Below are 24,633 nucleotides of genomic sequence, written 5' to 3'. Positions count from 1 at the left end.
TGACTCAGTTACAGAGTCACAAGATGGCTGCCAACACATTCTGGTTTGGAGTGTTTGCAGCCAATCAGAATGAAGCTTGTGCTCGGGAGGATTTGCTAATCCTCCTCGGTGCTCAGATATCAATATTTTTCATTTTTCAATTTCTCAGCAAGTACTGAACAGATTTTCACCATTTAGAAATAGCACACTTTCTAGACCAAGACCTACCTTTTTGGCACATTTGGTGTAATTCCGTTCAGCAGTTCGAGCTGTAGCTTTCTCTAAAGTTTCCTATGTAAATTAACATGGAGAAAATGCAATTTGGAACCCCCCCTTTTTTCTCGGTCCCCGATTGACGAATCACCCCCAAACTTTCAAGACAGGAGCTTACTTGAGCTGGTCATTAGTCTGGAAATGTTTGCGAAGATTCATCAAACGGCGCCAAAGATGTGATACTTCTGTTTAAATCCAGGGAAACAAACAAATGCGAGCCTGTTTTTCTGGTGCAAATGAAGGATTTATTTAGAGCCCATACAACACCGCCATGACGCGTTTCGGCCAGAGAAGGCCTTGATCATATGACGTGCCCGCAGAGTATCCTCATAATTTTAAAGTGCCAGTAAATAAAGATGTGACTTAACACTATCGTAGACATAAACGACATACTGCAGACTGCCATGAGTACAATATAAATGTCAAATACATTTTGTTGTCTCTCAAAGCTTTTTCACGGGTAAAGACATAAAGATATACATACATATTTATCCATTTCAATAATATATTTTTTTTTTGTCCTCATCTGCCAGACAAGTTTCAATATGCAATCTTGTAGGTTTACACACATTGTGCTGCCTCAGTTGCCAAGACTGGTTGGGGCAGTAATAGAACGGAAAGCTCACCCCTCAGCAACGTGTTTCAACCAACAATGATCACTAATTTGCTACCAGACAGGCAATTGCTAAAATCCAGCCAAGGTACTAAACTTAGCACCATGAAACAAGTAACCCCCAGAATGAGGTTGATGGCATAATCATTGGACCTGGGGAAAAAAAAAAACCCAGACATTCAATGAACCCAATTCAGGAGATGCCAGAAAGATCTTGTATCTGGATCACCAGTTCTAGCCAGGTCTAGCTTAGAGACCAGCAGAGTAGAAGCATACCAGTCATTAATAGAAGGAGATGAAGAATCCTTCCATTTCCTGCATATCTCCCTCCTGGCTAGCAGGATGGCATAAAAAATAAGCTTTTTTGCCAAGGAGGGGACCCCTTGGTAGCAACCAAAAATTACTGATGGTAAATCTAGGGTAATGTTAACTCCAACAGAAAGTGAAAGAGTCTTACTAATGGCATCCCAAAATGGGGACAAATGTGGGCAGTCAAAGAACATGTGAATGTCAGAAACAGCCACCAAACCACACTTCGCACAGGTCACATTACTCCCCTCAGTAAATTTAGAAAGACGAAGGGGTGAGTAGTATGCTCGATGAATGGTGAAAAGATGGTTCCTGCGTAACCATGCAGGTTTGACAATATCCCACATCATCTTACAAGATGAATTCCAAAGATGTTGTAAATCGGAATTGATGACGTGTAGAGACCAAAGATCCTCTGGCAGTGAAAAAGTTCCGTACATTTCCTCCAAGATTAAATTGTACCACAGTGAAATTTCCTTCTTGGCAGACGGCTTATCTGCCAAAAGCGTTATAAGATGACTATATGCGCCCAAGGGATATTTAACACCATGTGGAGGTTGAACAGAGTATGCACGAGACCAGCTCAACATCTGAAGATACTTAAGCCTGGAGAAGTGTGGACCAATTTTTGTGCAAAGATAATCCCAGGGTAGCAAGTCCCCGTCAACAAATAGGTTACCACACTCCTCCAGACCAGCCTCTCTCATAGGTGTAGCTAGTGCATCCCCTAACCATGTTGGACCGTCAGGAAGGTCCCACACCGGTGTCCTACTTCCATAGTACCCAACTTTAATTGCTTTAGACATCTGAGCCCATATTCTTGCCATACCCCTTAAAATTTTCAATTTAATTTTTTTGAAAAACTTGGGGTTTCCAAATTTAAAAAGAAACCCTGACTGACTTACACCTTCTACGTCCAATAACATTGAATAGAGGGAACACACTCCATCCCCTACTGGTCTCTTTAATAGAATCCTGGCATGTGAAAGCTGGAAAGCCCAGGCATAAGCCTGGAAATCAGGAGCAGCAAGCCCTCCTTTTTCCCTATGCCTCCTGATTTTTTTCCAGGAGATTCTTGGCAGATGTTTATTCCAAATAAAGGTACTAATATCCCACTGTAATTTTCTGATAGAGGTGGGATCAAAATATAAGGGTATCGCATTAAACAAAAAAGAAACCTTAGGCAAGATGGACATTTTGACAAGGCTGACCCTACCCAGTAGGGAGAGTGGAGGATGGGCCCAGGTCTGGAGCAACCTACGACAATCCTTTGCAATTTTTGAAAAATTAGTGGTAGTAATCTGATCGAGGTCAGCTACAATATCCAAACCTAAATATCTCATCCGACTCGCCGGCCGGATTTCCGAATCGAAGGTACTTTGATCAATATTCCAGGTCATCATCTCAGTCTTTAGAGCATTAATCTCATATCCAGAGACCATCCCACACTCCGAGGCCAGCCTGAATTTTGCTGGGAGGGCCTCATGCGGATCAGAGGTAAATATGAGAATATCGTTGGCGTAAAGGGCCACCTTTCTCTCCCAGCCCCTGTACGCAAATGCCTTGATGTTAACACTATCCCTCAAAATCTGGGCAAAGGGTTCAGCATATAAATCGAACAGGAGCGGGGAGAGAGGGCATCCCTGTCTGGTACCCCTCGAGATGTCAAATGAGTCAGAGAGTATACCATTAACCAAGACACGGGCACTAGGGTTACTATAGAAAAGATTAATCGCCTGACGAAATCTACCCCCCACGCCAAACTTTGCCAAGGCCTCCGACAGATACAACCAATTAACTCTGTCGAAGGCCTTGGTGGCGTCCAGCGTGAGAACCGCCAAGGGCAAAGACTTCAAACATGCCATATCTATTGATCCAATCAAATCAAAATTCAGTTCAAAAAGCTGTTGCCCCTTAATAAACCCCTTCTGATCGATATGTAAAATGGAAGGAGTGACCAAGGCCAATCTCTTTGCAAGAATGGAGGCAAAGATCTTATAGTCGCCATTCAGAACAGGGATTGGCCTATAGGAGCCACAGGCGGTTGGAGACTTCCCTGGTTTCAAGATAACAGTTATGGATGCGTTATCCCATGACACAGGTGGTCGTACTCCATCCAGCAGTATCTGATTGAACAATGTAACCAGGAAAGGAACAAGTTCCTGCTCCAAAGATTTATATATTTCAGCAGGCAGCCCATCAGGCCCAGAGGCCTTGCCTTTCCTGGCATCCCGGATGGCTTTCCTTACCTTCTCTTCCGAGATTTTACTATCTAGCATTGCTGACTGATCAACAGAGAGTTTTGGTAGATCTATTTTCCCAAGCCATTCATTGATCATATCTGTATCCAATTTCTTATCTTCGTGATAAATATCTTGATAGTAATCTTTAAATGCTGCTCTAATATCTGCATCAGAAGAAAGAGGGACATTATTGACATAGACCTGGTTGATGTTGTTACGAACCTGATCAGTTTTTACTTTCCATGCCAATAATTTACCAGCACATTCTCCATACTGAAAATGTGCGATTTTACTGGCCTCCCATCTTTCCTGAAGCCGCCGGTTAAGGGTCGAGGTCAGTTGGCCTCTTAGGGTCAGTAATTTAACCCGCAAAGGTGTTAAGACAGCATCTGTGGAAGCCAAGTTGGCATCGATGTCAGCCTGTGCTCTAGTCAGGTTCGCCTCAACTAAGGCAATAGCCTCTCTATATTCCCTCCTTCTGTATGACATCTTACCTGTAATAAGACCCCTCAAAGAGGCTTTAAGTGAGTCCCAGACCACACCAGGTCCAGCAGAACCCACATTCACCTCTAAGAAAGACCTCACTTCAATTTTTAAAGAAGTGACATCTTCGGGGTGAGAAAGTAGAGTACGGTCAAAAGACCAAGTCCTTACTACATCAGAGGTAGATACCATAAGTTCCAGGAAAACTGCAGAATGGTCAGATAAATGTAACGGGAGATAACAAATGTCCTTAATTGCATCGGATAAACTATGGTTAATTAATATAAAATCTATCCTGGACTTGTGATTATATTTATAATTTCTAAAAGACACCCCCTGCTGCTGCCCGGCCCTTAATCTCCAAATATCAACATATCCGTATTGTTTCATCTCATTCAACAAGAAAGATCTTGATTTCGAAGGGACACGGGATCTGCTGTTATGAGATTTATCCAGGACTGGATCTAAAACAATGTTGAAGTCGCCAGCTAATATAACTGTTTCCGGGAAGGACAAAAGGTGAGAAAAAATCACTTCCAAAGATGTAGGGTCATCAAGATTGGGACCATAGTATCCAACAATAGTAAAACAGGCACCCATAATTACCACAGAAGCAATAACCCATCTTCCCGCAGGGTCAACTTTAAACTCTAATACCCTGGCCCTAAGCTGCTTTCTGAAAATCAGTGACACGCCTCGGGAAGTCATAGATTGTGAGGTCGATATCATAAAATCAATCCATTTATTCCCTTTAACCAAGGTATCGATTTCAGACGGGATCAAATGTGTCTCTTGAAGGATGATGACCTGGGCATCAGAGTCCCGAAGATACTGCATCAATATTCTAGCCCTGGGTTTAGTACGGAGCCCATTGACATTCCAAGACATGATCTTTAAACTAGCCATCTCCACTGAACCAGAGCACAACCAGCCTTGCCTTTATAATGCGACCAGATATATACTGACCCACCTCCATGAGAAAACTCGCAGTACAACATGAAAAACTTAAAAAACCTACAAAAAATAAAAAAGATGGCTGATGAGGAATTTTTTAATTTTGCCTGTGAACACCCCCCACCTACCCTCCCTTCACCCTCCCCATGGAGAACCCGTGGTGTATCTAACCGGATCAGGTCCAGTAGATGGCACCCCTACCTCAGGCTCCCGTTACACCCCCCCCCCCCGAAACTCACAGCTAAAAGGTAAAGTGAGGGGAAAAAAAGGGAAGTGATCCCACTTTTGATAGTGTAAAAAAAAAAAAAAAAAGTGAAAGCAAGAGAAAAACAACCTTTTTTTTCTTTTTCTTTTCTCTCTTTTTCCTTCTCCTTTCCTTCCTGTTTTCCATTTGGAATAATAAAAGAAAAGTAACAGATTTTTTTCTTTTTTTCTTTTTCCCCTTTTTTTTTTCCTTCTTCCTTTCCCTCTTCTCTCTCTTCCTTTTTTTTCTTTTTTTAATATGCTTCAATCCCTGTGAGCGACCATAAGGCTGTAAAAAGACCTAAACTCCAAGAGATCAAAAATGAGTTAAGTGCTATTACCAGATGACTTATTGCCTATATCCAAAAGGAATTCATCGGCAGCTTCGATTGACCTAATGTTTACCATTTTATTATTATACATGACCTTCAGAGAGGCCGGGAACACCAATTGAGCAGAAGCGCCCAACTTCCTAAAGGCCTCCAGCCGCCTTCCAAACTCCCATTGCTTCTCAAGTGTGACCCTAGATAGATCAGACCTGATGAGGAAAGAAAACCCCTTACCAGGTAAGGACTTCTGTTTAAGAGCTGCATTCAGGATCTGCTCTTTGAGAGTGTATGTAAGAAAATTAACAAGGATTTTACGCGGCTTTTGCCTTTGCGGGTTCTGTTTAAAGGGTTCCCTGTGGACCCTCTGAATGTCTGTTGCTAGCTGCTCCAGGGTTTGACCCAAACATAAACCTTCCTTCAACAGGCAAACAATAAACTGCTTAACATCCGCCCCCTCAGATCCCTCCGGAACATTAAGAATACGAATGTTACATCTTCTTGCATTATTTTCGAAAACCTCCATCCTGTCCAACAAGGCCTGATCATCTCTTTTAAGTTTAGTAATGTCCTCTTCTGTCTTATCTAGATGTACCGACATTATAGCTAATTTTTCTTCCAAGACTTCTGTCCTTGTTGACAGCCCATCGATCTTATTATCCAATGACTGGCAATAATCGCAAATCTCCTTCTGCGTAACTGAGGATTGCTCGAACCCTCTTTTTATGTCCTGAGACAAGGCAGTAAGCATCGCAAATAAGGTGGCTGCCGAGATGTTTTCTGGTGTTGCTTCTTCACAAGATGGAGTGGAAGGTACAAGAACGGGGACAGATGTTGCCAAGGATAGCTCGACAGACGGCTCCAATACACTAACCCCCCCAGAGTCCTGCGTGATGAATTCAAGAGCACAGGAATCGGAGTGGGTAAGACCACCCTCACTAGCTGCTACTAAGTCACCCCTCACGTTAGAAATAATAGGTGTTGCCCAGCCTCCCGTCATTTCACTAGACAAAACTCCATTCTTGGGTATAATTGTAAGTGGGGAAGGTACTGAGATTCCAGGAGCAACTGAGACAGCTGGCGCTACCTTCCTTACAGTCCTCCAGGAGTCACCAAGAGCCGAAAGGGTTGGCACAACAACTAAAGGGGGGGGGTTGAGAGAGATGATGAAGTTAAAGTAGGGGGAATCAGTTGAGCAGAATCCTTTGGTGTGATCATTGCCTTAGATTCCACAAGGCGCAAGACCTGTGGAACAACTTTGAAGTATGACCGAAGAGATGGTGTAATTTTAGATGTAGCCTCGGCTCCAGCAACGGGATTACGTGTTGCTTTCCCTCTGGCGCCCTTAGATTTCACTTCCTTGGATAAATAGGAAGAGGTTCTCTTACCATTTTGGGGCGGAATAACGGCACCAGATGAATTAGGACCGATAACAACCCCCCTCGTAGGCACTCTAGCCTGCTCCTTACCTCGTCCTCGACCAGATTTCCCACCTCTCCCCTTACCTCTGGACGCTTGATAGTGTTGGTGCAAACCTTCTGAATCTTTTGATACCCCACACTGAGGTAAAACTGAGGCTGACTCCTGTGCGCTTGTGTCGCTGTAACCATCCGCTTCCGTCGTAACCGCTTCTGTATTCTCAGCTGTAGCCTGAGAAAACTCCTCCAAATGGTGAACACGGCTGTCTCCAACACACACAGCACGCACCAAACTGCACGCTCTCCTGCCGCGCCGCAGCTCCAGGGCGGCTGAAGACCACGACCACTGAACCAGTGAACAGCCTATGGAAATGGAAGAACCGCGGCAACCAGGAGTATCAGCCGCACCTCCAAGAGCACCAAGGGCGTCACCAGCAAGGACTCTGCTACCGGAGCAGCAAGGCATAGAGAGAGAAGACAGACCCGCACCAAAGGGAGGAAGGAGGAAGGACCCCGCAGCACTCAGACGACAGGCAGTCAGCAGTCCGCAGTCCACTGCACGTAGCACACTGAGGGAAAACCAGCGAGACCCCGAGGAAACTGCAAAACCGAAGGCACAGGCACAGGCACGAAACACAGGTAACAAATTCAGAAAACTGAATTAGTGTCCGCCATCAGTAGCTCAGCGGGGAACCGGGGGAAGCGGGGAAACGGGAGCCCAAACTCACGGAGCACCACGGCAGATCAGCCGTCTGCCGCCATGTTCTCCCTCCGAGTTTCCGCCCCAGAAGATGTTGATGGTTTTGCCGCATTTCAGTAATATTAAAAAAGGCAATACACACATTAATAAATAAATAAAAGGATTTTAAACAATTGCAATAAAGCATGACAAGCAATTTAAAACGTGTTACACGCGTTAAAAAACTAGTGGTAATTAATTTGCTTAAAATCAATGCCTGTTAGACACTCTTAAAATGTTTTGCTTGTAAACTATTTATGGGTCATCGAGTTTTACCCCTGTACAATCCATGAAAATTCAGCCCAAGTGGGCCTTGCCTATGTCTAACTGTCTACAAAAACAGTGCTGGTGCATAAAAAAGTGCTAGTGCAAAAACAGAAGTGACACCTTTATGAACATGGTTCATAATGTGCAAAATGTGCAAAATGGGAATAAAAAAAGGAGAGATTTTTTCTTGCAGCAAATATTGTAAAATACTGTAAAATGTTTGTCGTTCTATATTAATTTACACTATGATCTATTAGAGGCAGGTATAAAAATCCTCACTGGAGTTGTGGCCCTGTGGAGTCTTAGTGCCCAAATCAATTATATAACTAGTCTCCAGTTTCCATAGAAGAGCTTCCTGGTTGCCTCCACGTTTGAGAGTAGGTACTGTGTCCACAACAAAATACTTCAGATTGTCCAAACAGTTGGTGTGGACTTCTTTAAAATGTCTTGCAACCGGGTAAGGTGCATCTGAGTTCGTGATTGCTCTGATGTGCAGGAGTCTTGTGGACCTGCAGTTTCCTGCTGCCTACGTACTACAGTCCACAAGAGCACTCCAGCACATAAACTGCATATTCTGTTTTACACTTAACCAGTTTACTGATTGGTACTGGTTCTACCTTGAACGGAGTCTTGTAGGTTGTTTTATTGACCCCGAATTTACAAGCCCGACAAGTGGTGCATTTCACAAACCCTTTTCTGGAACTTAACCAATTGGTAACTGGTCGGATTTCAGGGCTACTGCACACAGGGGCATCACTTATGGATCTTGCTTTCCTAAAGGTGATATTAGGTTTTTTCAGCAGTTTACCTCCTCTGACCAGATTACTTAATACTAAGGGCCAATTTTTATTTACAATTATTTGTAGTACCTGATGTTGTTTATTGTATGTAAGGACTAATCTAGTTGGTTGTTGAGATTGGCCAGTATCCACATTGTTAAGGATAGCTTTATTTGCCAATAAATCAAGTCTGTTGGCAGTTTGTGTCTTTCTCATCGCCTTATCTATGACTGTTTCAGCATATCCTCTGACCAAGAATCTTATTTTACTCTCTTGCTGTGCCCTTACACAATCGCTGTCCTTGCTACAGATCCATCTAATTCTGAGCATTTCACCAAACGGAATGGTATGGAGGAGATGCCTAGTATGCTGGCTGGTGGCATGCAATAAGGTTTTCCCTATCGTGTGTTTTCTATGCAGCTTAGTTTCTATTTTGTCATTCATCACATATACTTCGATAGTCAAGAAGAAGACTGACTTTTTACTGATGGTTGCTTTAAAATGCAGGTTTAAGCTGTTGCTATTGATTTGTTCGATGAAGTGGAGAGCACTCTGTTCTGTGCCGTTCCAAATCACGAAAAGATCATCAATATATCTGTACCAGGCTAGAACATGATTTTTCAAGATATCACCATATTTTACTTTTAACACTTGCTCTTCCCAAAGCCCCATTCGGAGGCAGGCATAAATAGAAGAAAGGCATCCCCCATTGCTACGCCCCGTGTCTGGTGGAAAGTTTGGTTTTGGAATAGAAAGTAATTATTTTCCAAACATATTGAAATCATGTTGACAGGCATCTTATTGTGCTGGTATAGGTGCATTGGCCTAGTGCCCAGATAATGCTCAACTGCCTTTATACCATCCTTGTGATGAATACTAGTGTACAGTGATGAAACGTCACAGGGCATCAATATATATTAATCTTTACTCCATTTGATATCGTTAATATTCCCTAAAAGTCACTAGTATCTTGTATGAATGATGGTAATAGTCGTACATGCTCCTGTAGGAAGAGGTCTATGTACCTTGATGCATTCCCCAACACATAATTGCGGTCGGAAATAATAGGTCTGCCCGGTGGCCTCAATGTGTCTTTATGAATTTTCGGTATAAAATATATCACCGGTATTGTAGGGTGAACGTTCTTTAAGAATTTGAACTACTCATTACTCAGAAGGCCAGCACTTTTCCAAGCAATTAATTTAGCAATGAAAGTATTCCATGAATTTTTTTACTGTTTGGAGATTGCTTCTCCTGTAGCATTCTCTATCATTTAATTGTTGCAATGCTTCCTCCATATACAGATCACGAGGCCAAATCACAACATTACCTCCTTTATCAGAGCTGCGTACTATAAGCTGGTCATTTGATTGCAATTTTTTCATCAGCTGAAAGTATAAATTGTTGTGATGAGTATATTTTTTACGCACTTGTGATATATAATAGTTCCATTTTTTGAGTTCCGAAGTTACCTGTTCATTAAAGATATCAATGCTATCATGAAGTATGACTGGGTGGAACGTAGATTTCGGTTTGAACTTGGTTAGTGCAGTCCCACCTATGTCAGGTTGAATTTCAATTGTCTCAGTTCCGTTGTTCGTGCTCTCATTCTGTAGTTGTTGGAGGTCCTTTAATAGCTGTACATCTGCTGCTGTATAGAAGCCTGGACTTGTTGGCTTCATTACGGCTGGGGCTGGCTGGTTCTTTTTGCTGGTCTCTTGTAAAAGATGGTATTTGCGTAGCTTAAGTTTGCGGATAAACCTATACACATCAATGCGAGTCTGTGAGTAACTGAAGTTACTTTCCGGGCAGTAGGATAGCCCTAAGGATAGTATTTGCATTTCCGCCTCACTTAGGGCTACGTTGGACTGATTGATGACTGTATTGGTGTCACTTGGCATCTTGTTTATTTGCGTTGCCACCTGATGTTTCTTGTCTTCTTGTTGCATGGCTTGTCGTTTGCCACATTGCAGGCGTCTCTCCCAGCATTTTTGATTCTGTTCTTGTTTGATTTTGCATTTGGGACACTTGGCTGTAGTGTTTGTAGTCTGTCCTGCCTGAGGCAGCCCAATTCCTGAGCCAGGGAAAGTCGTTGAAACACCAACCGCAGCTCCCTCTGCTTTGTTCAGTCTCGGATTCACTTTTCTTGGCGGAGGTAAGGTCGGATGCAGATGGGGACACAGGCGTGTTTGCGTTCGTACTGGCTTGACTCTCCTGTCTCAGAGCATTTCTACTTGGAACTTTCAAGGAGTCATATTTTTTAGAAAATGTAAAAAATTGTCCATTTTCATAATGCAGTTTGTCGTTCTGGAATTTAATAGCCTTTTGTTTTTTAATAACTTCCTCCTCTCTTTGTAATCTCGTCAGCATGTCATCGCGATATTTACTAATCGTGCTTGTGTCTTCCAACTTGTTAATTTCTCCATTTAAGTCATCAATCTTCTTTTGCACCTCTGCTCAGTCGCTTTCGGCATATTTTACCAAGATTTGAACCAGCCTGCGAGAAGATTCCAAATTGCACTCAGCCCATTCACTTAACATACTAGGGTCGGGATTCTCGTAGCTAGGTGCAAGCATAATCCTCAACCCTCTGGGTATCCTGCCGACCTCTAGATATCTTGAGAGCGATTTATGTTCACACATATATATATATATATATTGAACTGAGGGGCCCAAGTTACAGTTAGTTCAGGTGACTATAACTGCTGAATTACACTGGTTTTGTATAAGTGAAATCTGAGCCTAATTATAATGTCCCTGTAAACTTTGGCTTTTTCATGGAATTTCAAAGGTTTTTAAATTATTTTTACATACTATAACGTCCCTGTAACCCTTGCTTTTTTGCAGTGAATTTCTGCAGCTTTTTTAAATGTTGCTTCCTAACTATATCGTCCCTGTAACCATTTGAGTTGTCACTAGTAATGTTATGATTGTTGCAACTGACCATGTAATGAGTGATGTAATATGGGAGGTCATAAGCCGTGCATTGCAGGGGTGTATGTTATAGTTAGCTCAGGTAACTATAACTGCTGAATTGCCCTGGTGTTATATGAGTGAAGTCTGAGCCTAACTATAAGGTTCCTGTAACAGTTGTTTTTTAAAGTATATATATATATATATATTACCTACTGGCAGTTACCAGTAAGTAGTTATAGTTAGGACCTATTCTCCATAGGATATCCGCAACATTCTATTTGGAATAACGTTGGCGCGATTGACGAATCTTCGCGAAATTTTCCAAACTTTTGGCCATCTCCGGTCCGTTCCTATCCTGAAAATTTCACGGCGATTTATCAAGCGGGGGCCGAGAATAAAGGGGGGTCCCAAAATGCGTTTTCCCCATGCATTTTCCCATAGGACCTGTTGACGCAGCTACAGCCCGAACTGCTGAACAGAATTACACCAAATTTAGCAAAGAGGTAGTCCTCAGTTCAGACTCGTGCATTTTGCTTAAATGGTGTAAATCCGTTCAGTAGTTCCTGAGAAAATTAGAGTTAAAAAGATCGATATATCTGGGCGGAGCCTAACCACACATCTCATCGTGAGATCTGATTGGCTGTCAGTACTTCATCCAAGAAGTGTTGGCAGCCATCTTGGGACCAATATACATGATAGCACTTCATTAAAAAGCATTGCAGTTAATAGAAGGTTTTAAGACTTTTAGTTACATTATAAATCATTTGTTGATGGTACCATACTCATTTTAGGAATTGTGGTGTGTTCTAAGGTGATTTTACCAAGTGAAAAAGCCTTCTGCTGTGATATCAGGAATCATGTTTGAGAGAAAACTATTTTCTCATGCTTTTTCCACAGAGGTTTGGAAGGTGATCTATAAGCTAAACTGAGAGCATATTTTCTGTAAATTCACATTTTCTTTCTCAGTCATGTGAGAATGAAGTCTGACATTCTCAGTCAAACATGTACATCCAACAAGGGCCGAGACTGTCAGTTGATTCCTTTGTGTTCTACTGCAGCTTCCCAGAGTGTTCTAAAGAACAACTAGAGCACTAACAGTCCTACTTATGACAAACGTATTGCACACCTTCTTGATGGAACCAAAGTAAAAAAAAAATAAGTATTTCCTACTGAGGAGACTGCAGTAAATGAGGACATTAGGAAACTTCATAACAAATAAATCTCCCAAGATGGCCACCAGAGACAAAAGAGCCCAAATGCAGCACACATATCACCCAGATGTAGCCCACATGTAGCCCAATGACAGAAGTGTGCAAAACACTTATTTTTTGTGTTTTTGAAGTTTTATATAGTGCAGACTTGTCAGGTATTGGAGTGTTTTACATGAGCATTGGTTACATCACACAAGATCAAATTCATTTTGGTTGTAGACATGGGGAGATTAAGTGATTTGACCAGAATCACAGAATGTTGAGCTGAAGCAGAAACTCCAACCTAGTTCCCCAGTTGCAAAGTCTGCAGCTCTGGAAGTAACACCACATCCTCTCCCCTAAGTGCAACATTTAATCAAGTGGTCAACTGGATAAAAAAACATAAAGATTACAAATAATTTAAAAGTTGTTTGTCGCTATTTGAAAACTCAGAAAATATGTCCTCATTTTAGTTTTTTTGAGCACTAACCATAATTTGTATGCAAATGAGACCATCTCATGTATGTAATTTCTAAAGGAAATATTACAGTTTTGATTACATCAAGATGATGTCAGGCGTTCCACACTTTTGTAATAAATATAGAATGTTAGCAATCTAGTTGTTCATTGGGATACTGTTGAGAGGCAGAGGCCAGGGGCACGGACTCTGAAAATTGAAGGCAGGTAGTAAAGTGCAGAGGCAACAATTTGACCACACTGGGCAGGCAGGAAGGGCAGTGGCAGCACAACAGACTATGGAGGGCAGTGGAAAGGGGGGCAGGGGCAACAAACCAACAATACAGGACTGGCAAGAGAGGCTGTGGCAATATAATAGACCATTGTGGGCAGAAGGAAGAGGCAGTGGTAGTACAACCATACATGCCAACAGACCCGTTTCAGCCAGGAAACGTCCAATGTTTTTAAGCTCAAATGGGCTTTATTTGATCTGTCTCCTGTCTACAATCTCCTCTTTTTCGATGTAACTCGAAGGTGAAAATCAATACACCAGTTTTTTTTCAAAATCTCCCTCTTACCAAGTTCAAAATGTTTGCAAGTATGGTACATTGGATTATGGTAGGCAGGAGGAATTGGGGTAGGGCATGGACTCGGATAACAGAGGACAGGAGGGACATGGAGAGGTGCACCAAACTGACCCTACAGGGCAGGCATCAGGGTTTGCAGCAGCACAATACACCACACAGGGCATGCGGGACGGGAGTGCAGCACAACAATCCATAGAAAGCAATAGGGAGGGGACAGGACCATGCACATGGACAACAGAGAACAGAGGGGAAAGAGGCAATGGTAGCTAGCTGACCATAATGGACAGACAGGAGAGAAAGCTGCAGCATAACAGACCATAAAGGGCAGGAGGGACGGATCAGGGGCATTACAATGGAACAGACAAGCCAGGAGGGAGGGAATAGGTGTCTGCACATGGAAACAGAGGGCTGGGGGCAAGGAGGCAGGGCAGGACCAGTTGCAGCACAAAAGACCAGGGAGGGCAGAAGGGTGTGGCAGTAAAATGGACCATGGAGGACAGGAGGAAGGGGATAGGGGTATGGCATGTGGACAGGCAGGGTGGAGGTGGCAGGGACAGATTACAGTCATCTGACAATGCTAGGCAGGTGGGAGCGGAGTGGCAGCTCAACAGAACACTCAGAGTAGATAGGAGTGGCAGGTCCATGGAACATGGTGGGCAAAAAGGATGGAGCAGGGGCGTGCACAAAGACATCGGAGGGCAGGGGGAAGGAGAATAGGGGCAGCAAGCTAAGCACAGAGGCTAAGCAGGAGGTCAATGATGGGCATAGAATTAGGCAATGGAGGGCAGGAGGAGTGGACTGGTACATCATGCTAAATGGAGGGCAGTGGCAGCACATCAGACCATGCATGGCAAGAGGGAGGAGGCTAGTTCATGAATTCAGACAATAGAGGATAGGGAGAAGGTGGATGGGGCAGCAAGCTAACTGTTCAGAAAAGGTGGGTATTAGGAACTTTATTGTTTTTAAAATGTGTGTCTTTGCGAACTACTTAAAATATGAACAAGTATGTAGCATAATCTCACTTTTATTCAGGAAGAAGAGGACGTTTGTGACTGTGAGTCTGCCCACCACGTTCCTCCAGTAAGTGCCACAGAGCTGCATTGCAGAGAGGTGTAAAAAGGGGCATGGCCTGGACCACCTCTCTGCAACGCAGCACGGTGTCGCTTACTGGAAGCACCTGGTGGGCCCAGGGACCGTCAGAATGGAAGGGGAATTAATTCTCCAACTTAAAACACTCCAGCGGGTGTGTTTGCACACGTCACCTCAGGCCTCTCCCCCTCCCTTCACCACTGTGTAAACATGCTCCATGGCACGTTTTAAGTTGGGGGATTAAGTCCGCTCAAATCCTGAGGTACCCTGGGGTCCAGCTAGCCCACCAGGTACCTCCAGTAAGCGCCACAGGGCTGCGTTGCAAAGAGGTGGTCTGAGACCCCACCCCTTTTTACGCCTCTCTGCAACACAGCTCTATAGTGCTTACTGGAGGTACGTGGTGGGCTAGTTCGACCCCAGGGACCCTCAGGATTGAAGAGTAATTAATTCCCCAACTTAAAACACGCCACAGGGTGTGTTTGCACACATGTCACCTCAGGCCACGCCCCCTCCATTCACCACTGTGCAAAGTTGGGGGATAAAGTCCCCTTGAATCCTGAGGGACCCTGGGGGCCAACTAGCCCACCAGGTGCTTCCAGTAAGCGCCAATGCGCTGCGTTGCAGAGAGGTAGTCTAGGCCGTGCCCCTTTTTACATCTATCTGCAACGCAGCTCTGTGGCGCTTACTGAAGGTACCTAGTGGTCTAGTTGGACCCTAGGGACCCTCAGGATTCAAGGGGACTTAATCTCCCAACTTAAAACGGCCACAGGGCGTGTTTACACAGTGGGGAAGGGAGGGGACGGGGCCTGAGGTGACATGTGCAAACATGCCCTTATCAGAGGTAGTTTTAATCCCCTGCCCTATTATATACTAGGCGCTTACAGAGGAGGTCATGCTAATCACAGGGGGACCCCAACGCATTGTGTTTCCTAGTGTATGTAGGTGTTTTCACTGTATTCCGAGTGTCTTAACATAGCACTGGCTCTAGGACTGGTTAGTCAGACTCAGTTACCACCAGTATCCATCTGAAAAAGTTGTGGGTACAGGATGATTTTGCAACAAGGCTTCTTTCTGCTCTTCTGTTTGTTCTTTCTGCACGTTATCCTTCTTCCTGCACTTTTCTTCGTCTTTGAGGACTTCTGTTGCTTCTTTCTGCGTTTCTTTTCTTTCTTTCTGTGCGTTTTTTCTTCTTTCTTCACATGTCCTATCTCTGTAGGCATAGTCAGAAATTAGCATTTAAAAAAACCTTTGAAATTCACTGAAAAAAACATAGGTTTCAGGCACATTATAGTTAGGAATTAGCATTTAAAAAACCTTAGAAATTCACTGAAGAAACCATAGGTTTCAGGGGCGTTATAGTTAGCTGGACTTTTCACTCGTACAAAACCATTGAAATTCCCCCGTTATAGTTAGTTCAGCCAACTATAACTCGCGCGCCCGCAATGCACTGCTGATGACGTCACATATTACATCACTCATGACATGGTCAGTGACATCACTCCTGACATCACTGATGACATCTCAAATGACATCACTGATGACATCACTGATGACATCATCCTTGTAATAGAGTGGCAGACCTCCTTTCCCCCTAATATAACCTTTGATACACACATTCAAAAATAGAAACTAAAATTTTCAAAACAATGGACATACCAATACCAGTTACAACAACTTATTCAGTAATTCTAAGATCCACATACACATCCACTCATTCACCAACAGTCCTATACAGTCACTCATACATGTACTCACTCATCATATGTACTCATACACCTATACATCCTGTTACACGACGCCACTCATCCATAGAGTTACTCACACACATAGTCAGTCATGCTAATAAAGAATCAAACATCCATTTACTTGCATATACATTTATACACACACCACCACACTTACTTCTACAGAAATTTACACATACTTAGTCTTTTAAACAATCACTTATAGACACACATACTTATTCATACAGGAACTCTTCCAATCTCTCACTCTCACATATACTCACTTATATACACTAATAGTCACATATACTAGTTTAAAACATATGTAGTTACTCATAAAGACACTATTGAGACAGTCATTCACTCACTAACACACCCATACACACACTCATCCACCCATACAGTCCTGCACACATGCTGTCTTCAACACATACAAACAGTGAGTCACTCATTCATGCACCTATGCACTACGTAATACCCCCACCGAACCATACAGACACTCAGACACTCGTACTGATCCTCAAAAAACAAACTAATAACCTATATAGACACTCATGTAGCTACTCACCAACCCATGCAGCCACTTATACACAAAGTGAGAGACTGATACAGATATTTACATAATTAAACATTACTCACTAAGCCATGTATTCACTAAGATACACTTAATCAGTCAGTTATACAATCAATTTTTCAAAAACAAATCATCCATTTAGACACTTATATACCCATTTATTCTTCCATCGACCTTGAGATATACATATATAAAACATATGTAATTTTCAGAAAAACACACATTCACTGGATGATGTCATCAGTGATGCCATCAGTGATGTAATTTGAGATGTCATCAGTGATGTCACTGACCATGTCATGAGTGATGTAATATGTGACGTCATTAGCAGTGCATTGCGGGCGCGCGAGTTATAGTTAGCTGAACTAACTATAACGGGGGAATTTCAATGGTTTTGTACGAGTGAAAAGTCCATCTAACTATAACGCCCCTGAAACTTATGGTTTCTTCAGTGAATATATATATATTCAGCTCCAAGGTTGTCCACCAGTCGAGAGGCACTTGGGCAACAGCAGCAAGACAACAGCCTTTAATTGGTACAAACGGATTTCTCCTGCAGTACTTGAAACAGCCGTTCCGTATAGGACTGCCTGACGCGTTTCGAAGTTCCTCAACTTCTCCTCAGAGGCTTTAACGAAACGGATGTGTGCATATGCCAATCCCATTCACATTTGAATATTACAAGCCCTCGCATGGGCTGCTCTTATGAGACTGTGCATGATGGGGATTGTAGTTTTCGAAAGATGTTCAAACAAAAGTTTGAAAAAAGGCGCACTATCCACCTGCCCTATGAGGTGCAACTGGTAAATCTATACAAGTGAACAAATGTGTTAATACATCGCTATGCTAAACAGAAGTAAACGAAAAGCACCTATTGTGCCATTTGCAATGCAAGTTGTAAAGTAGCGTCAAAAGTGAAGAATAAGGTAAACCAAACCATGGGTATAATTTGGAACAATTTGGCAATTAAACTTAAAGCAATAACAGTAGTGATAATGACTTGGAAACAACACAGTAACAAAGGAATGGTTTATGAATCTTCATAAATTTCTGAGATTCCTCTTTATTTTCTTAACGTGTTCAAAAAGAAGAACGTCTGGTGTCCCAATGCATTTCGGTGTGACACACACCTTCTTCAGGGGAATACTGTAATAATATGTACATGTAGGTATGTAAGTCAATTCGAAATTGAAAACAATGTAAGTTTCAAAACAAACTTATATATATGTTCAACTGTGACATTGTATAATATTTTATAAACCTTGATATCCAGTTCTAACCAGCCGTTTTGAGCATGCAACTGACGTGAGAACCATTTTTTAACAAGAGGCGGGAAAAGGATGCAATAAATGGAAGGGGTGAAAAAAGAAGAAAAGAAAAGGAAGTTTTTTGAAATAAAGTTTATTGAAGATTGACAACAAAAAAAATTTAAGATAAAAGAAAGAGTAAAGAGTACCAAAATGACACCAGTGGGTGTTGAATCGTGATACCTATTACGAATCGACTGACTATCTAAAAAGTGCCCGTCCAAGTGAAAAGTGAATCCTGACATATTAGGTGCTCGAGTGAACCAAAGGAACCGCCGTAATCTAACCATAATAGCCTGCGGAGGACTCACCTCCCAACGTTCAAATATCAAACAAAAATGTCAAACGAAGCACAAGAAAGGGTCCTGGTCCTCGCTCACACAACCTGTGTTTCAAAAATAAAAAGAAGAACGTTCTAGTATTACCAAAAGGTTGGACTCGTGAATCAAACGGAAAGGAAACAGTGTACCCAACTTAAAGTGCAATTTACTTCACCTCAATCATAATGCGTATGCGTCCAACTTCAAATGACAAAAAGCGCTGTGAAGAACCGTGTCCGAAGACGTCTAGGATTGAGAAAATGGTGCAAACATAGTGTCGTTAGCTTAATGCCTACAGCGAACAGACTGAAAAGCGGTTAAAGTGATCTATAAAGAACCAGTGAGTCGTCACCAATACACGTACCTTTTAATACAACGTGTTGTGTGATCTAGAGAGAATCCTGTCGTCGAGCAGCAAAGATTCGTTGTAGCTAGAAGCGTACGGGTGCCTATTTAAAAACCGTGGGGATCATGTGACCAAAAGGAAACTGGTGAAAAACGAAAGAGGACTATTACGGGCGCCATGTCGGAACGGGTGCCTGATCGTGACCACAGTTCCAGTGAAAAGTCAAAGTAGACGATAAAAAGTAAGGGGAACGTGAAAAGGAAAACAGTTTCAAAGGTATCTGAGAAGTAGATGGCAAGAGTGCCATGTAAGACATTTACCAAAGTAGGCGAACAAAATGTATCAGTGAAATAACAATAACAAGCATAAGTCAAATGTCAAACAAATGTGAAACAAATATAACACATATAACACAAATATAAAACAAATATAATAACAAAATGCAATCTTCAAGCCTAAACAGTAGAGATAACTGAAAAATGTATTTGTGATGCAACCATACTCAATCACAGAAAATGTATCAGTTCTATTTTGTCATTCAAACCCCCAGGGCTCATGGTCTGTAAGAAACGTATCCAGAATGTTTCTCTTTGAGCCAAGTGCCTGTTGGGGTCAGCATGTAAAAGATCGGATATCTGCTCAAGTACAGTGAATCGGAGTTGAGGTATGGTATGCTTGTGTGTATTCCAATGTAATGCCAGACAGGATTTCTGATTAAAAGTGCGAATAGCACTTTTGTGTTCAGTTACCCGTATTTTTACTTTTCGGGTTGTTCTCCCCACATAAACTTGACCACAGGGACATTTGATAGCATATACTACCATAGCTGTGTTGCAATCTGAAGAATGTTTTAACTTAATGGGTTTGCCCGTGTGTGGATGTGTAAAGGTGTCACCCACCATGACATTCCCACAGTGACCACAATTGTAGCATTTACGCATCCCTGAGTGTTTGAGCATGTGTAAATTGGGGGTTCTTTTGGCCAAAATCTCTCTGATGTTCTTAGATCTAGAAAAGGCAAAGATAGGTTTGGCATGAAAGACATTCGTGAAATCATTTTCTTGCTCTATAATCTCCCATCTCCTGATGATGCTGCGTTTAATCGCCATAGCTGATGTGGAAAATTTTAGAACGCAAACTTCACGTTTAGACTCAGGTTTTTCAGTTTTTTTCAATAATTGCATTCTGTCCATGCTGTACACCTTATGTTTCGCCAAGTCCAGAACAGGTGCTGGATAACCTCTGTCTAAGTATTGTTGATACATGATATCAGTATCAATTTTCCCTTGGTGATCATCAGAACTGATTCTACGCACCCGGATGAACTGGGATAAAGGTAAGTGGTTTTTCAGGGATTGTGAGTGGAAACTCCGAAAATGTAATGCATTATTTCTATCGGTTGGTTTCTTGAAGATCCTGGTTGTTAATGTAGAGTTGCATTTTTCAATCTGAATATCCAAATAATTGATGGTGGTATCATTGATAGAATGTGTGAATTTAATGTGGGGATGACAGTCATTCAAGCTTGTAATTGCATTCTCCAATGATTCTTTCGTGCCCCGCCACAAAACCAGGATATCATCAATGTATCTGAGATACAGTAGTAGATGTTCAGTCCATGAACTGTTGTTCAAAACATGCTCGTCCTCGAATTTGGCCATGAAGATGTTGGCATATGTGGGTGCCCCAGTAAAACCCATTGACGTGCCAGTCTTTTGAAGATAGAACTGTTGCTTCCAAGAAAAATAGCTGTGGTATAAGCTGAATTGAAGTAATTCAAGCAAAAAAATATTCAAGGTTTCTGCATAGTCATGTCGAAGCAACATCCATTCAACCGCCTCAATTCCTTCCCCATGGGGGATTGAGGTGTAGAGGGCTGTAACATCTATGGTAGCAAGGAGCACCTCTTCTGAGTTAGGTAGCATAACTTTTTGAAGTTTATTGAGACAATCCGTGGTATCTTGTACATATGTCACCCATTTCTGAACCAGTGGTTGTAAAAAGTGGTCGATAAATTTACCTAATGGTTCATGTAACGACCCACAACCTGCCACAATGGGGCGAAATGGTGGGTCTACCGGGTTCTTATGCATCTTGGGAAGCATGTATATGTGTGGCCTTTTGGGGTAGTTGTTGCTTAAGAATCTGAAAGTGTTGTCATTGATCCAATTTAAATCTTTGGCTTTTGTCAGTATCGAAGACAAAGTTTTTTGAAAAATGTCAGTCGGATCTGTGTCTAAAATCAAGTACGTGTCAGTATCCGAAACATGCTGATCCACTTTGGCCTCATAAAAAGTAGTATCCATGATTACTAGGGCACCACCCTTATCAGCAGGTTGGAAAGTTAAGTTTCTGTTGGAGGCTAAGTTTCTGAGTGTTGTCCATTCTTTCTGACTTAGGTTACTCTTATTCGTTGTCGCTTGATGAGAATGTAAAAGGTCTTTTTTCACAAGAGTTTCAAATAAGTCAATGGCCCTGTGACTGGACGGTGCCATAAAAGTACTTTTGGGCCTGAATTTTTTTGATGCGATGTCCTCTGCTACGGTACTGGATGAGTCCTGTGCGATGTTATGGAAGAACCACCGTAGTCTTAGTTTTCGGGTGAATTTGAAAAGTGCAATTTCTGTTTCCAGTGCATGAGTGTGATAGGTTGGCACGAAAGACATACCCTTGTTCAGTAAGGTTTTTTCGATGGGTTTCAAATGTACACTAGAGATATTCATGATTAATTCCTCCGAGGGTTCCGTCGGCCTCCGTTTGTTGTTGTTTTTTTTGTTACCTTTTCCCCTCCTGATTCGCCTGTAGCGCCTCCCGTTGTTGACGTACCCTCTGGGGGATGGTTGGACGTCCGACCCAGGTCTAAAAAAGGTGTTTGTTTGCTCGTGCCACTGGTAGAGGGAGTGCTCTCAGTAGTGGTAGTAACCAAAGGAGTGCGAGTGGGAAGTGTGTCTTGCTCAGTTGCAATGCTCTCTTCAGAGGTCGAGGCCTCAGGTTTACGAAAAGTTCTTCTTTGGGCGTACACCTCTGCCCAGGTGTACACCTCATCGAGCTTATAATCAATAGTGTCTCTACGAAATTTCCGCAGTTTGCGGTCATGCACTTCTTTCGCATGTTCATCCAATTTGTCGTTCATGTCTTTTAAGGTTTGTTGTAATTCCTCAGACGTTAGTCTCTGTGAGAGGTCATCTTTCAGGTCCTTAATCTCTACTTCTAGTTCTTTTAGAATGACTGATAGTTCCTCAACTATCAATAAACTCAGATCTTGTAGTTTTCGGCAATGTCCATGAATGGATGCACACACATAATATCCTGTTGGATTAAGTCCTCAATGGACCCCACAGACGGGTCCGTCCTAAATCCTCTGTTGTTGCCACACATTTGTGATTCGGTCAATACCAAATCGCGTGGCCCCCTGGAATCCAGTGAGTGTGTTTTCTAAGACTTTATGAGTGTTAGAGATATATACTAACCTACTACAAAACTTACGTTAGTATACTAGGTGCACTACTAATGAGGGATACTACTTCTAACATACATTATGTGAGTGGCTGTGTGACTGTGTGTATCTGTGTGTAAGTGGGTGTCTGAGTGGCTGTTTGGGTGCAGGAGTGGCTGTTTGAGTGGCTGTATGGGTGTATAAGTGGGTGTGTGAGTGGCTGTGTGGGTGAGTGAATGGCTGTGGGAGCGGATGCATTGGTGAGTGAGTGAGGGGCTCTATGGGGGAGTGAGCGGCTCTATGGGTGGATAAGTAGATGTGTGAGTGACTGTATGGGTGAGTAAGTACGTATCTGAATGGCTTTACAAGTGAGTGAATGGGTGTCTAAGTGGCTGTATGGGTGAGTGAGTGGCTGATTGAGTAGAGGTTTGGTTAAGTGAGTTGGTGTGTGAGTAGATGTTTTGGAGAGGGAGTGTCTGTGTGAATGGCTATATGGGAAAGTAAGTGGATGTGAGAGTGCTTGTATGGATGTATGAATGGGTGTGTAAGTGGCTGTGTGAATGTGTGAGTGCTTGTATGGGTGAGTGAGTAGCTATGTTGAGAGACTGTATGGATGAGTGAGTGGGTGTGTGAGTGGCTGTATGGGTGAATAAGTAGATGAGAGAGTAGCTGTATGGATAAGTGTGTGGCTGTGTGAGTTGCTGTATGAGTAAGTGAGCTGTTGTGTGAGTACTTGTATAGGTCAGTGAATGGGTATGTGAGTGGTTGTGTGGGAGTGTGAGTGTGTGTATGAGAGGTTCTATAGGGGTGTGAGTGGATGTGTGAGTTCTTCAGTAGAAGATGTCATTTGAGATGTCATCAGTGATGTAATCAGTGATGCCACTGACCATGTCATGAGTGATGTAATATATGAGGTCATAAGCAGTGCATTGTGGAGGCGTAAGTTATACTCAGGAACCTCTAACTGCTGAATTTCACTGGCTTTGAAAGAGTGAAATCTAAGCCTAACTATAATATCCCTGTAACATTTGCTTTTTCCAGTGAATTTCTAAGGCTTTTTTTTTTTTGAAACCGTTTATTGCAATCTCAAGAATATACAAGTATGGGCCTACAACCTTCCGGCCGGCCGCTAGAATGACAGGAGCATATGACATACGTACAAAAACACTTGGCGTTGCAAAGGAGCAAAATAGGAGGTATCAGCGTCGTGGGCCACATCACTCTGACCCCACAATACGGTTTCATTTTATACAAACAACACAAAAACCACACCCGCAAGGCAACCTGCAATCGAAAGTAACAGCACGTGCTCCCCGAATGGGGGACCCCAGCCATCCACAGGAGTCTAAAGAGGGGAAGGGGAACAGATCGAGGACTGGGGGAATTCCGTGCTCGGGGCTAGGGAAAGGAGTCAACTAAGGGGACGGGGCTGGTGAGGCCGCAGGCAGCAGTGGTGGCGCGCAGATACCCCCGCGGTAGGCGTTCCAGGGGCCCCATACTTTCACCCATGCCCCAGGCTTACCCCTCGCCACATACACCACCTTTTCTCAGAACATGCACCAATCCATGTGTTCTTTCCAGGCCGACACCGCCGGGGGCCTCTGGGATCCCCACAGTTGAGCAATGTCACGCTTAGCTATCATATATCCCAGAGTCACCCATCGCGTCTGCGGAACCGAGTAGTCAGTTGGTTCCCACACGTTCAGCAGGCATCTCCTCGCTTCAGGCAGCAGCGCGACATGCGTAACCACTCGCAGGACCTCATGCACACCACGCCAGAATCGCTCCACCTTCGGGCATTCCCACAAGATATGCAAAAAAGTCGCCAAAGCGCCACACCCACGCTTACACAACCCATCCTCAGCATAGCCCATACGCAGAAGCCTTGGCCCCGTCATGTAAACCCGATGGAGTATCTTAAGCTGGACGAAGCGAAGGCGAGCCGGTATGGCCACCTCCTTCGGAGAGGCCACCGCGGAAATCCAGTCTTCGTCGTCCAACTCCAGCCCGTCGGCAACCCAAGCCTCGTGGAGGCCAGTCAGCAGGCCCGAGCGGTCATTAA

The sequence above is a fragment of the Triturus cristatus genome, chromosome 6, assembly GCF_964204655.1.
Source record: "Triturus cristatus chromosome 6, aTriCri1.1, whole genome shotgun sequence".
Classification (NCBI taxonomy): Eukaryota; Metazoa; Chordata; class Amphibia; order Caudata; family Salamandridae; genus Triturus; species Triturus cristatus.
This window is presented reverse-complemented; position numbering follows the sequence as displayed.